Raw genomic sequence first — 13331 nt, forward strand, 5'->3', positions numbered from 1 at the left:
TTCCTCCCGATATCTCAGCCCTATTTCAGTTTACAATGAACTCAGGCTATTTCGTTTGGCAGGAAAAATTCTACAAACAGATAGAGGGGACAGCCATGGGTTCACCACTTTCCCCACCCTTGGCCAACTTCTTCATGGAGATGTTTGAAGAGAAAGCCTTAAACTCAGCCCCACAAAAACCTACCATATGGCTTCGCTATGTTGATGATGTTTTCGCTATTTGGCCACATGGCCCGGATTCACTCCTCTCCTTCCTAACACACTTGAACAACCAACACCCTAGAATCAAATTCACCCTGGAAAAAGAGGAAAACAATAACCTCCCCTTCCTAGACACACTAGTCACCCGCCAACCCGATGGAACCTTGGTTTTCTCAGTTTATAGAAAACCCACCCATACAGGCAGATACATTCACCAACAATCCCACCACCCCCCCTCACAACAATATGGAGTTATTAAAACATTATTCAACAGGGCAAAAATAATCTGTTCTAATAATCAAGCCCTAACCACTGAACTAAATCACATCCGTGACACTTTCTCAGCCAACGGCTACCCCCTCCAAAAAATCCAAAAAATACTTAACCCAGTTATCCATAACCCACCACCCCCTTCCCTTCACAAAAAAGATTACTCTAAATCCATCACTATTCCCTACATCAGAGGCACCTCAGAAAAAATCAATAAAATCTTAAAAAAACATGACCTGACCACTTGTTACAGACCACATAGAAAACTGGCATCCCTTATCCGCTCCACCAAAGACCAACCACTTCCCCTAGACCTACCTGGTGTATACCAGGTCCCTTGCAGCTGTAAACTGTCCTGCTTTGGCCAAACAGGCAGGACAGCAAATATCAGAATCTCAGAACACAAGGATTACATCCGATTTCACCAGTAAAGCCACTCTGGGCTTGCAGACCACGCTCTGGATACTCGCCACAGAATAAGATGGAAGAAAGCCACAGTAATACACCGCAGCAAGTTCAAGTATGAAAGACTATTCATGGAATCAGCCTCGGCCCTTAGGAACATGCCAAACCTCAACAAATTTGGATGCATGAAACTGCCCCAAATTTGGGAAACTGTTATCAAAAGAACTTCAGCCCAAAGGCCAAGAACTACCAATATAGCCCGCCAGAGGGCACCATCAGGACTTTAGGAAAATGCTAGCGTCCTAGCCTCAGTCTCATTTGTTGTATTAGTACTTGTGTGCACGTGTCTTTTTAGTAAGTTCCCAAGAAGATGGCAACGTAACGTTCGCCGAAATATCGGAAAGTGTATATTAAAGTTTATTTAATCTATATTTCCAGTATACGCTGTCAATTCCTTAAATATTAGTTATTATAATAATGAATAATTACAGAAGTCATTTACATATATATATATTATTTGTTTATGTAGAATTTTCGGCTGTTTCATAGCCACTTTTGATACACTACAGTAAGAAAAGATAAACATAAAAACAAACAGCAATTAAATTGAAAGCATCTGATATTATATGTGTGATCAACTGACAGGAGGATAACTCTATTTACATTACCAGTTATCAAGGAAAAATTTTAAATAAATAATTAATTAAATACAGTTTTTATAAAACATCAATGGTGAGTATTAGTTAGGATAACTTCCCAAAAATAAAAAAATTAATTCAATTGTGTTTGTTAAGTAAGGATTGTGAATGTGTGCTTTGCAGCTTGCTTTATACCATCTTTCCAGAAGTAAATAACTTTTGTATAGAACTTTAATATTATTCCACAGAATTCTGTATTTTGTAGACAAGGCATGGCCTAATCCAGATTTATCAGGCTCTTTAAGTGAAATATGCTATTGATGTTCTTCAAGATGAATTTTTTTAGAATGATCAGTTTGTTCATAATAACATCCACAAGAACAAAGGATTCTGTAAAGCTTCCTAATAAAACTCCTAGATAAAAGAAAGGAGGATATTCACCTTTCAGTATTAAGTTTACAACCTGAAAGGTCAATCTGTAGGTCAATCTGGCAAAGACGTTTTTTTTACTATCTTTTCTTGCAGTCCTTTACCATATTGAAGATAAATTCTGGAAATTTCTTATCGAGGAGGATTAAGATGAAGGCAAAGGATAAGAGAAAGGAGAATATATTATTTTCTCCTTATATTATTTTATAAAGGAGAATTATTTTACTGAAATATATTTACTGACAGTTTTTGCCTTGTAATCATTACAGATGAAGGTAATTCTGATAGAAGTTCTCATTCCACATCAAACTAATGGCAATCTATAGTTCTCTGTATACAAAGAACTGTAGATTGCCATTAGTTTGATGTGGAATGCATTACATTAGTGATGTAAAGCAAATACAATGCTAACTCACATCACCCTGTTAGAAACATGGTGTAGTTAAATCTTTTATTATTATTATTATTATTATTATTATTATTATTATTATTCAAGACTCCATGGAGTCAAAAGACTCATCGTGGGAAGTCCTTCCTAAGAACATAAAGTCTGTCAAGACTCATCAAGGGTTGACATCTTTAGTTGACAGAGCTCATAAAATTGGTTCCATCGATTCCCTTCTAAACAATGAACTGTCTATTATCAGCGCTACCTTCATCACTAATGGTTAAATCATAAAAACTAGTGATAAAATAATCAATAATTATAGCCTTCATCTTAATCCATCTAGAGTAGAAATTTCTAGAATTTGTCTTCATGTGTTAAAGGACTATCACAAAAATTGGCAAGACTTCTTTGCCAGACTGACCTACAAGTTTCATTCCCTCTAGTTCATAAATTTAACAACTTGATTGTCTTTCCAAAAGCCAAATATTCTCCTTTCTCTTATCTAGGTTTTTACAGAATCCTTTGTTCTTGTGGCATACGTTACACAAATTTGTCCTGAGGAACATCAAAAATATATTTCATTTAAAGAGCCTGATAAATCTGGTTTAGTGAGCCATGCCTTATCTACAAAACACAGAATTCAGTGGAATAATATTAAAGTTATATACAAAAATTATTTTCTTCTGGAAAAATTGTATAAAGAAAACTGCAAAGCACACATTCACAATCCTAATCTTAGCAAAAATGACTGCGTTAAACTTTCTCAATTTTGGGAGGTTATTCTAAATAATACATGTTTATGAAACATTCACATGTTTCACAAACTGTATTTCATTAATTATTTATTTAAATTTTCTTTGATATCTTTGTGGCAAAGGTACTGGAGAGATTGGTGAGAAGGTGAATACAGAAACAGGTTGATAATAGCAGCATTCTCTGTGGCTATCACCATCGGTTTGTTAAGGGGAGATCGTGATGATGTACTTAGATTTTGCAAAGGCTTTTCATAGACTGCCACATGATAAACTGTTAAATAAATTGAAACAGATGGGATTGGGTAACAGACTACTGAGTTGGATCAGTGACTGGCTGTCGGATAGGTATCAGAAAGTTATATGGGGGATGCAGTATCTCAAAAGAGAAAGGTCACTAGTGGTGTGCCGCAGGGGTCAGTTTTGGGGCCACTGTTGTTCAATTTGTATGTTAATGATATTTTGATGACTTTAAGTAGTGATATGCAGCTGTTTGCAAATGATGCAAAACTGGAGAGACCAATGCAGAATAAAGCAGATTTTCTGGCCTTACAAGAGGACTAGAATAGATTGCATGAATGACAGGTGAGTGGAATTATCAGTTCAATGTTGTAAAGTGTAAGGTTTTGAGATTTCATTAACAATGATGGGATGGAAAGTATACACTTGGTGGGAAACTTTAAAAGAAGTAGAGGAGATGAGAGATGTAGGAGTGATGGTGGACAAGGACCTGAAATTCAGGGGCCACATTGCACAAGTTGTGAAGACATCACATCGAATAATGGCAATGATGTGAAGAACCCTGACATGCAGAAATAGAGAGGTTATGATTCCATAACCTCTATATATATATATATGTGCACAATAATCCATATAAGGCCTTGATCAGGCCTCATATGGATTATTGTGCACAAATTTGGTCACCAGGTTTTCATGGTGATGTGGATATGTTGGAAAGGATCCAGAGAAGTTTCACAAAGGTGGTCAGTGGTCTTTGGAATGTGGAGTATGAGGACAGATTGAGAGAATGTAAGTTGCAGAGCCTCATGAATAGGAGGAAGAGGGTGGGGGATATGCAGGGCCGTGCTGTTGGTTGTGCAGATTGTGTGCCGCACAAGGGCGCTTGAAGATAGGGGCACCATTTCACCATGAGAAATAATAATAAAAAAAAAATATATATATATAAATTTTCTTATTCTTGAATTATATCGTACTATATAAATTACACAATTACAAATTGTAGTTAATGCAATAAAAATGAAATTTAAATCAGTCAAATTATTATGAATTCTTAATAATCTAACAACATTTTTAACTTAATACATCACCAGTTTTATTATAATTTGTTTGAAGTGAAACATTATCAATATTACCACAGATTTTATTTCACAGAGAAAGCATCAACTCAGCGAAAACTGTATAAATATTCTCGATTGTTTATTATATTTTTAGTGGAAATTGTAAGTTTAAGACAGACCGTGAATTCATTCTTATGCTGTGCTTTGCCCAGTACCGTCGACAGGGTGTAGCATAGAGGCAGCCTGCCTCACGGCGCTGCTTAATAAGGGCACTCGTTCAGCCATATTAGGACAACAAGATATTTTACAAAAATACAGTGTTTAGGTTACCAAATAAAAAAGGCGCCAGTTCCCATAGTTAAATATGTGCTTATTATATTTTATTAATAAAAAATACAGTCATATATACTAAAACTAAACATTTTAGAACCCACTTATTAGATACTTAAGGAAACAACACAAAGTATCATACGATGTGAATTTCATAAACTTTTAGAGTCTATATATATATATTTTTTCAGCAGGGAGAAGAAAATATTGTTTACTGCAGGGAGCGAGTTATCGCTCCCTGCAGTAAAAAATATGCCCTCCACAACAGCAAATATACTGCAGAAACATGAAAATCAATTAGTTTTATTGTGTCACTGAACATGTTCACAGACATTTGCAGACTGTGTAATATATTTCTGAACAAATAGTGCAATTAGAGACAACTGGAAATATATAAACACTAACTAATATTCACATCTCCCCTCCAACAGAAACTGCTGTATAGACTGGAGTAAACCACATGTTGCAGGTGCAACATATGGTTTTTCTTGACAGTACCCCACCCCCCAGGCTGTCACGAACATGTTAAAACTAAGAAATATATAGTGAATGCATTTCAGATATTATGGAAATCAGTTTAAGAGAATTAGCATTTCAATTCAATTGTCAGCTTGTTTTGTCTGGGTCCCGTGATTTTTTGTTAATACAGCACCAATCATATGCACTTCTTAATAGTTCTGGCCTACAATCGCACACATCTTTCACTTCTCATTAGTAATTTGTCAAGGATTGTTTATTATGTATCTCAAGTCTTAAATTACTGGTAATTTTTGCTTGATATAATGGGAAAGAAGATGACTCTATTTTGGTAGATAACTTTGATTGCACACAAGGAAACTGCTCACGAATACAGAAGAAGTGATGGAGAATAGAAGCTTCTTGGTAAGTCATACCCATTTTCATTTTCTGAAAACTTTAGTTTCCGAAAATCTCCACATATATCTCGCAACACGATTTTTTAGCTTTAATTCTGGGAAAAAAGTGCGAGTTATAGTAGAGTAAATACAGTAATTTTTTTTTTTTTTAAATTGTTCCACAGGTTCTCCATTCACAACGCAGTTGACATTTTCAACGATTCTGCCTATTTTCTTTGTTTTTTTACTGCTGACCTTCATATCATATCTATTACAACAGTTATTCAATTTAGTCAGGGAATCTTGCAGACTTGTAGCAGATTTATTTAGAAGTATAACATCATCTGCATAAAGAAAAGAGCTGACATTAACATCTCCAATTTTTATATCAGGTTTAATACCACTTTCCTTCATAATGTGATCCATATAGATAATGAATAACAGAGAAGATAATGTACATCCATATCTCACACCAGATTTAACATTAAACCATCTTCCTGAACTTCCTTCAATTCTAACTGCTGACTTACAACTCAAATAAAGACTAACTATTGCTTGATATAATGCCCCATTGACACCATATAACTGTAGCATATTGAATAGCTTCTCTCTTGGCACCTTGTCATATGCCTTTTCCAGATCGACAAAACTTAAATACAGATCTTTGTTATATTCCCATGCTTTCTCGACTATTTGTTGTAAAGTGAAGATCTGATCATGACAGCCTCTATTTGGCCTGAACACAGCTTGTTCTTCACCAAGCTTTTCTTCCACAATTCTTCTCAACCGTTTCTCAAGTATACTTGCATAAATCTTACCAGGAACACTCAATAGAGAAATACCTCTGTAATTCTCACATTCAGTTTTATTTCCCTTTTTATATATGATTACTATGAGAGCTCTACTCCAATCATCGGAAATTCGTCCCTCTGTCACTGTAAGACTTTTATACCACCATACTTCAGAATTCTAGTCGAATATCATCTACTCCTGCTGTCTTTCGACATTTCAAGCCTTTGATAGCTTTTTCTACTTCAAGTATGGATACCGTATTCCTGACTGTATGCCTGTTGAGTGTTTTTTTTTTTACCACTGTGCTATCACTGCTTGTTTCATTTAGCAATTTTTCATAGTAATTACTCCATACTTCAAGTATATCTTTTTTTCCCGTTTTCATTTCACCTTTATCATCTCTAAGTTCTTTTAGAGCACTCTTTCCTCCATTTCTAAGCTTCTACAACAACCTCCAGAATATTTTGCCACCTTCTTGATATTTATTTTCTATGTTCTTGCCAAAATCCTTCCATGACTTTTGTTTAGCCAGTTTTACACAGTGTTTAGCTTTCTTACATTTGTCTCTGTATTCTCTAAGAGCACAAGCAGATTTATTTGCCAAGAACTTTTGATATGCTTTCTTCTTTTCCTTCACTGCCTCTTTAACTTCCTGTGTCCATCATGGAGTTCTGATTTTTCTAATCTTGCAGACCTCACCACATGCCTCTCTGGGTGAATCAATCAGGGTTTTTTCTTCAAGGCTTGCCACTGAATCCTCAAGGTTTGGTTCCTGTTCTCAAACTCTTTCATTTTTACTTCAATAATCTTTGTGTATTTTAGTCTACAGTTCACATCTGAGAGCTGCTCAACTTTTATTCACTGTAAAACTTTTTTACATGTTATTCTTTTCAATATGAAATCCAATTTTATTCTGCTCAAGACTAAATAATGATCACTTCCAACTTCAAATCCTCTGTACACTCTGGTGTCCTGCACCAGAGAGAAAACATCTCTAGCAACAATAACATTGTCAATGAGACTTTTCTTATTCCTTGCCTCTTCTGTCCATGTGAATTTGTGCACATTTTTATGTTGGAACATGGTGTTAATAATAACCAGTCCATGTCCTGAGCAGAAATTCAACAGGTATTTGCCATTATTATTAGCTTTGCTCTTTTTTCCAAATTTTCCCAAAATATTTTTGTATGTTTGACAATCATTTCCTACTCTACTATTTAGATTCCCGACAAGAACCAACTTTTCCTTTTTCATTGTGTCAGTTGCTTTTTCTAAAGCATCAAAAAATTCCTCCACTTCTACCTTAGTAGAACCTTCTGTGGGACCATAGACACAAATAAGCCTCATTTCCCAGTTCCCCATTCTCATATTTGCCCACATCACCCTACTTGAGACTGCCTGCCATTCAAGAAGATTAGCTTTGTATTTTGTGTTGAATACTATGGCTACTCCTTCTTTTCCTTGATTGTCATTGCCTAAATATAATATTTTGTAATCATGTTTTGGTTTCTGTGATTAAGAAGTTCAATCGCATTATTTCAGTTTCGTGACCACATTTTTATTAAAAAAAGACTATTTTTAAAACTAAACAAGTACTAAAAAACAAACCTGATAAGTTCCATTAGTCGTCAGACTAACATCTTCAAGGGTAAAGAGAACTAACAGTTTAAAGCACAAACTATAAGAAATTACGAAAAAACAAGTTCATTTGTTAGTATTAAGAACATCAAAAATTGCGTAGGAATTTTAATCATATTTACTGCCTCTTTGAATTTTCTTGTGAAACAGTTTTTATCAATGTAGGACATGTTTGTTCTGTCCCAGAGTACATCATGACTAGTAGAAGCTGTGTGAAATGCCACACCAGACTTATTTCTGTCTTTTTTTTGTACGTCCTTTTGATGTTCGCTCATGCAGATTTCTCCCGATCTCCCCTATTATGTCGATCTGGTACTTATCTAATTCCTCAATTAGCTCCATTTCTTTGCCATTCAAGCTTCTTATGTTGATAGTACTGATCTCTAACTCTGGTGATGTTGAGTTGGGGTGTGTTTTCAGATTTGTTCCAGTAGCTGACTTTTCGCTGTTTGCTCTGGTTCCCTGGCAAATGGTATATCAATTTATTAATTATAAAAATCAAAATTCTCTTCCCATTGCTGACAGGTGGTGGATACTGCTAAAAAAATTTGATCTATTGTAAGTAATGGAATGTCCAATGTAATTTGTTCCAAATACACAGGGCAAGAGGGGGGAGCTGCAGAATGCATGTTCTACTGTTTCTAATTGTTAACAGATGTCACAGATTGGATTTCAATGTTAAAGTACCTCCATTTGATGGTATTGACTGAAAGGCAACCATATGCAATTCTTTATGCAAGATCTCTCCTGTTAAGGTATTATTGGAACTTCAGTAAGTTATGAAACAAAGTGTTGTCAGTACCCAGATGTGTAAGTTCATGGCAAAAGAGGTTAAAGATTTCTTTATACCAAATTTTATTTTTATTAATGGAAAGAAAATGTTACTGCCAGAATGATGTAGCAATCTTAGAGTTAAGCACAGAATGTAGTATTCAGGAACAATCTCAGTTTTTGGACTCTTATAATCATTTACTTCAAACAGAGAAAGATGAAAACCCAGGTAGTACTACAGAAGGTCTGCACATGTGTGATTGGTCTGCAACATTTTATGGATGTTTTTGAAGCTGTATTGCTTAAATAGCAGAACTTTAAGACTGGAAGCTCAATGCTTCCATGTCTCTTTGATAGTTGAAGAAATTCCTTTTTAACTTCTTGGCATCGGCTGGACCAATAAAACTGCACAGGCTTATTATATAATTGCTTTTCTTCAGCTTCTGTAATGTCTGTAATATTTATTATGTACAACTGAGCAGGGAAGATTATGATTTTAAGTACAATGGCTTTAGAAGAAAAGGAAAGCGATCTAATTTTCCAGTCTTCAAAGATTTCAATGATTTTTGTATATAAGTTCTAGAACTGGCAATATTGAGTACGTGGAGAAGACAATTCCAAGTATAGTGAGAGGGGTTCTCTCTTAGGGTTAGTCCAAAAGGAATGCCTCCCAGATTCCACTTTTCAAAAACTTGATATTTTGTCTTGTCTGCTTTAGCAGTTAATCCACTGATCTTGCTGTATTTTTCCAAAATACCAAAAAAGATGTATACGAATAGTTCTCCCTCAAAGTGCCTACTACATCATCGGCATATGCTAATGCAATATTTATTATTATTATTTTTATTATTACGTAACACCTCCAGGGAGTCCAGAGACTCATCGAGGGAGGTCACCTACACTACAACTCTTCATCAACTACAACTAACTGCCACTACACTAACGCCATCTACTGGCTACCACCACCACTGGTATTTCCACAGACAATCACAAACATCCATTTTCCTTCACAGATGAAGGAACTGTTATTCCTCGCACAGCACATGTCTTGTCAACTTGATGCAAGAAAAGTTCAAGTACCAATGCAAAGAGTAATGAACTAATCAGGCAACATTGCTTGATTGTTTTTTAAATTTTGAATGGGGGTCTAAAAGGAACCCATTAACTAAGAGGCAGATAACTGAATTTGCATAGGCTCCTTTAATAATGGAAAGCAGTTTTCTACCCACACCAGTTTACTGGAGGATATGGAATAGAAAAGGATGCCAGACATTATGAAATGCTTGAGTAAGGTCTACTGATAGCACTACAATTGCTGCTTTTTTTTGTATTAACTAAGCAGAGTAGCTCACATAGCAGAAATATATTTAATTCTACTGCTCAGCCTGGAACTCCATTCACTTATGTTCTTTTTATTATGTATATCATCCCTACTTTGAGTCTGTTATTGACAATACAGAAAAATGTCTTGTAGTCAGTATTAGACAGAAAAATAGGTCTCCAACTGCTTGCTTCAAATTCACTTGGTATGTGTCCTGAGAGAAAAGAGTTAAACAGTATAACTAGAATGGGAAGAATAAAATCCCAGGCCTCGTGGTAAAGTTCTATCCCTACACCATCAGGTGTTGGGGATTTTCTTGTCTGGAATTCTTTATAGGCTGTGGTAACTTCAGATGCTATAATGGGTCTGTTGAGCCAATCTTAGATACGAACAGAAAAGCCATTAATGTTCCAAGATTTATAATTTCCGACAGTACTATTGTCTTCAAACAGATTTTTATAGTAAATTTAGTTTAATCCTTTATCTAAGTGTAAGCAAACAAAGTTTGCACCTTAAGTATCTTCAGGACTGAGGCAACTCATGGTAAAGGTGGACCAAGCTCTCATCACTCCTTGTCTTAGTATCTCCCATAATGCAAAGCACATCTCCTTGCAGACATGTACAATGTTATGCATTAAGGGAAAGGCCACTACCCAGACTGGTTTCGACCTTTATTGAGGTCTCATCAGTGGGAGCCAGACCCAGAGGTGGTGATACTAAGGTGGAAGCAATGGAGAAGTCATATTTACCTATTGCTTATCTCCATTGCTTCCACTTTAGTATCACCACCTCTGGGTCTGGCTCCCACTGACGAAACCTCAATAAAGGTTGAAACTGGTCTGGGTAGTAGCCCTTCCCTTAATGCATAACATTATATGTAGGCTGTTCAATAAGTAATAAGACTAATTCTACTGTCACGAAACCACTCATCACAATATTAATTTCTTTGGAATAAAGAAATGTTGCTGTCCGTATTAACAAAAGAGGTTGATAGATGGCATATACGGGATGATGAGCCAGAGTGTCACGTGACTAAACGCAAGCTTGTTTCGCCGCGCCTATGAGTGATTAAATTTTGTGTGCATTTGCAAAAATCAGCATCGGACAAGCTTAAGAAGTTGTCGCCTTCTTGTTCCAGTCTTTCTTTCCATTCTGTGCACACATCCACTCGATGCTGCATTTGCTCTGGTGTCAAGAGTTTGGGAATCCATCGGGCGCAAACACGTTTCAGTCCCAAATGAGTGAACACTTCCCACAGAAATATTCAGGACCACATGCAGCTAGCGTACTATAATTCTGTGATCCCCTTGATGGTAATCACTGCTGTGTTGATCATTGTCTCTGTGATGGACGTTGAAGGTCTTCCCTCATGTTCAAGATCTTCCACATTTTGCCTTCCTTCCTTAAAAGTTTTATGCCAGTGAAAAACACTTGCCCTCGACATTTCTTCATCATGGAAAGCTTCGCATATCATGTTAAAAGTGTCCGATGCCGATTTTTGCAAACGCACACAAAATTTAATTGCATAACGCTGTTCCAAGGATGCTTCCATTTTGACGACTGGTCAAGGTTCATAGGCACGCCGAAACAAGCTTGTGTTTAGTCATGTGACATTCTGGCACATCAGCCTGTATACACCTCTTTTGTTAATACAGACAGCAACGTTTCTTTATTCCAAAGAAATTAATATTGTGATGAGTGGTTTCGCAACAGTAAAATTAGTCTTATTACTTACTGAACAGCCCTCGTACATGTCTGCAAGGAAATGTGCTTTGCATTATGGGAGATACTAAGCCAAGGAGTGGATGAGAGCTTGGTCCACCTTTACCACGAGTTGCCTCAGTCCTTAAGATACTTCAGGTGCAAACTTTGTTAGCTTACACTTGGATAAAGAATTAAACTAAATTTATTATAGTCTAACCAAGTGGGAAAAAAACTTCCAACAGATTTTTATAGTTTTTGAAAGGCATCAAGGATGTCTTGAGTGGTGGACATGTCTTCACCATCAATGCAGATTTGAGTGATAGACCTTTCGTCACAGAATTTAGTGAACTGTCTACTGAAGAATGCAGATGAAGGGCAATTTCTTTCTTCTACTTGTTTCTGACTTTCCACTTCTATTTCTATATTAATGTTTTAATAACATTTCTGCATTCTATACCATTGCATTGGTTTGCTGTGAATTAGCTTCTCTCATTATACAGTTCTTTCAAAAAAGCTGATGCAAGAAAAGTTCAAGTACTGATGCAAAGAGTAATGGACTAAGAGGGCAACACTGTTTGATTCCTTTTTGAATTTTGAAAATTTTGAAATTTGAAAACTTTCCTCAAAAGGAAAGCCTGTTCCTTTCCCCATTCAATCATATTCTGTTTTATTCCTTATTTGAATTTTAACCACATATCCCAGTTTCAGGTAACATTATTTCAGTTTGAACAGAGGGTCTGGAATTTGGTTGAAAAAATCAACAGAAAATTTTGTGGAAGTCTCCATGATCCAGAACTGATCTCTATTTATTCTATTAAGCAGAATTTAAGTAGAATTGGATTATGATCTGACATGTTGATGTCAAGATGTTTTATCTGAATTATCCTATTTATAAGGGAAGAAGAAATATAAATTTGATCAGGATGGGTACCAATACCCTTGATTCATGTACAGGTAAGCCTAGAGATTTTTGATCTTTACTGTAGTTTCATCAGTGGGAGCCAGACCCAGTGAAGATACCAAGATTGAATTAATGCAGAAATCATATTTCTCATACAAAATTAGCAAAAAATTTATATTATCTTATTATTTAAATACTCTGGAACAGAGATAGATGTAAAAGTATTTTTCACTTGGTCAGAAAATAAATTATACTTGTTAAGAAATAATTTACTTTCTAACTAAGTAAAAAAAACTTTCTAGATCTATCTCTGATCCAGAGTATTTTAACGATAAAGTGATATACCTTTTTGTAACTTGTGTATGAAAAATATATGATTTCTACATTAATTCAACCTTGGTATCTTTCCTAGGTCTGGCTCCTACTGATGAGACCTCAATTACCTTCCCTTAATGAATAGCATTATGCACTTCCAGAAGTATACTTTGAATTGTTATTACTGTTATTATATGAGTATCTTTATATAATAACAGTAATAACAATTCAAAGTATCCAACAATGATTCATTAATCATTGTTGGATACCTAGATTAACTTATGCAATACCTATCACATCTCTCCTTAAACTCATTCACCACTG

General features: G+C 35.6%; 1 protein-coding gene across 1 annotated transcript in view; it reads right to left on the minus strand.

Moving 5' to 3' along the window:
- Window positions 1-13331, minus strand: part of LOC150107904 (TATA element modulatory factor-like) — a 483854-nt gene that overhangs the window by 56663 nt on the left and 413860 nt on the right. The gene's annotated exons all lie outside the window — the stretch shown is intronic.

Source organism: Typopeltis vanoorti, chromosome 3, assembly GCF_054136105.1.
Source record: "Typopeltis vanoorti isolate ZY-2024b chromosome 3, IOZ_Tvanoo_1.0, whole genome shotgun sequence".
NCBI lineage: Eukaryota > Metazoa > Arthropoda > Arachnida > Uropygi > Thelyphonidae > Typopeltis > Typopeltis vanoorti.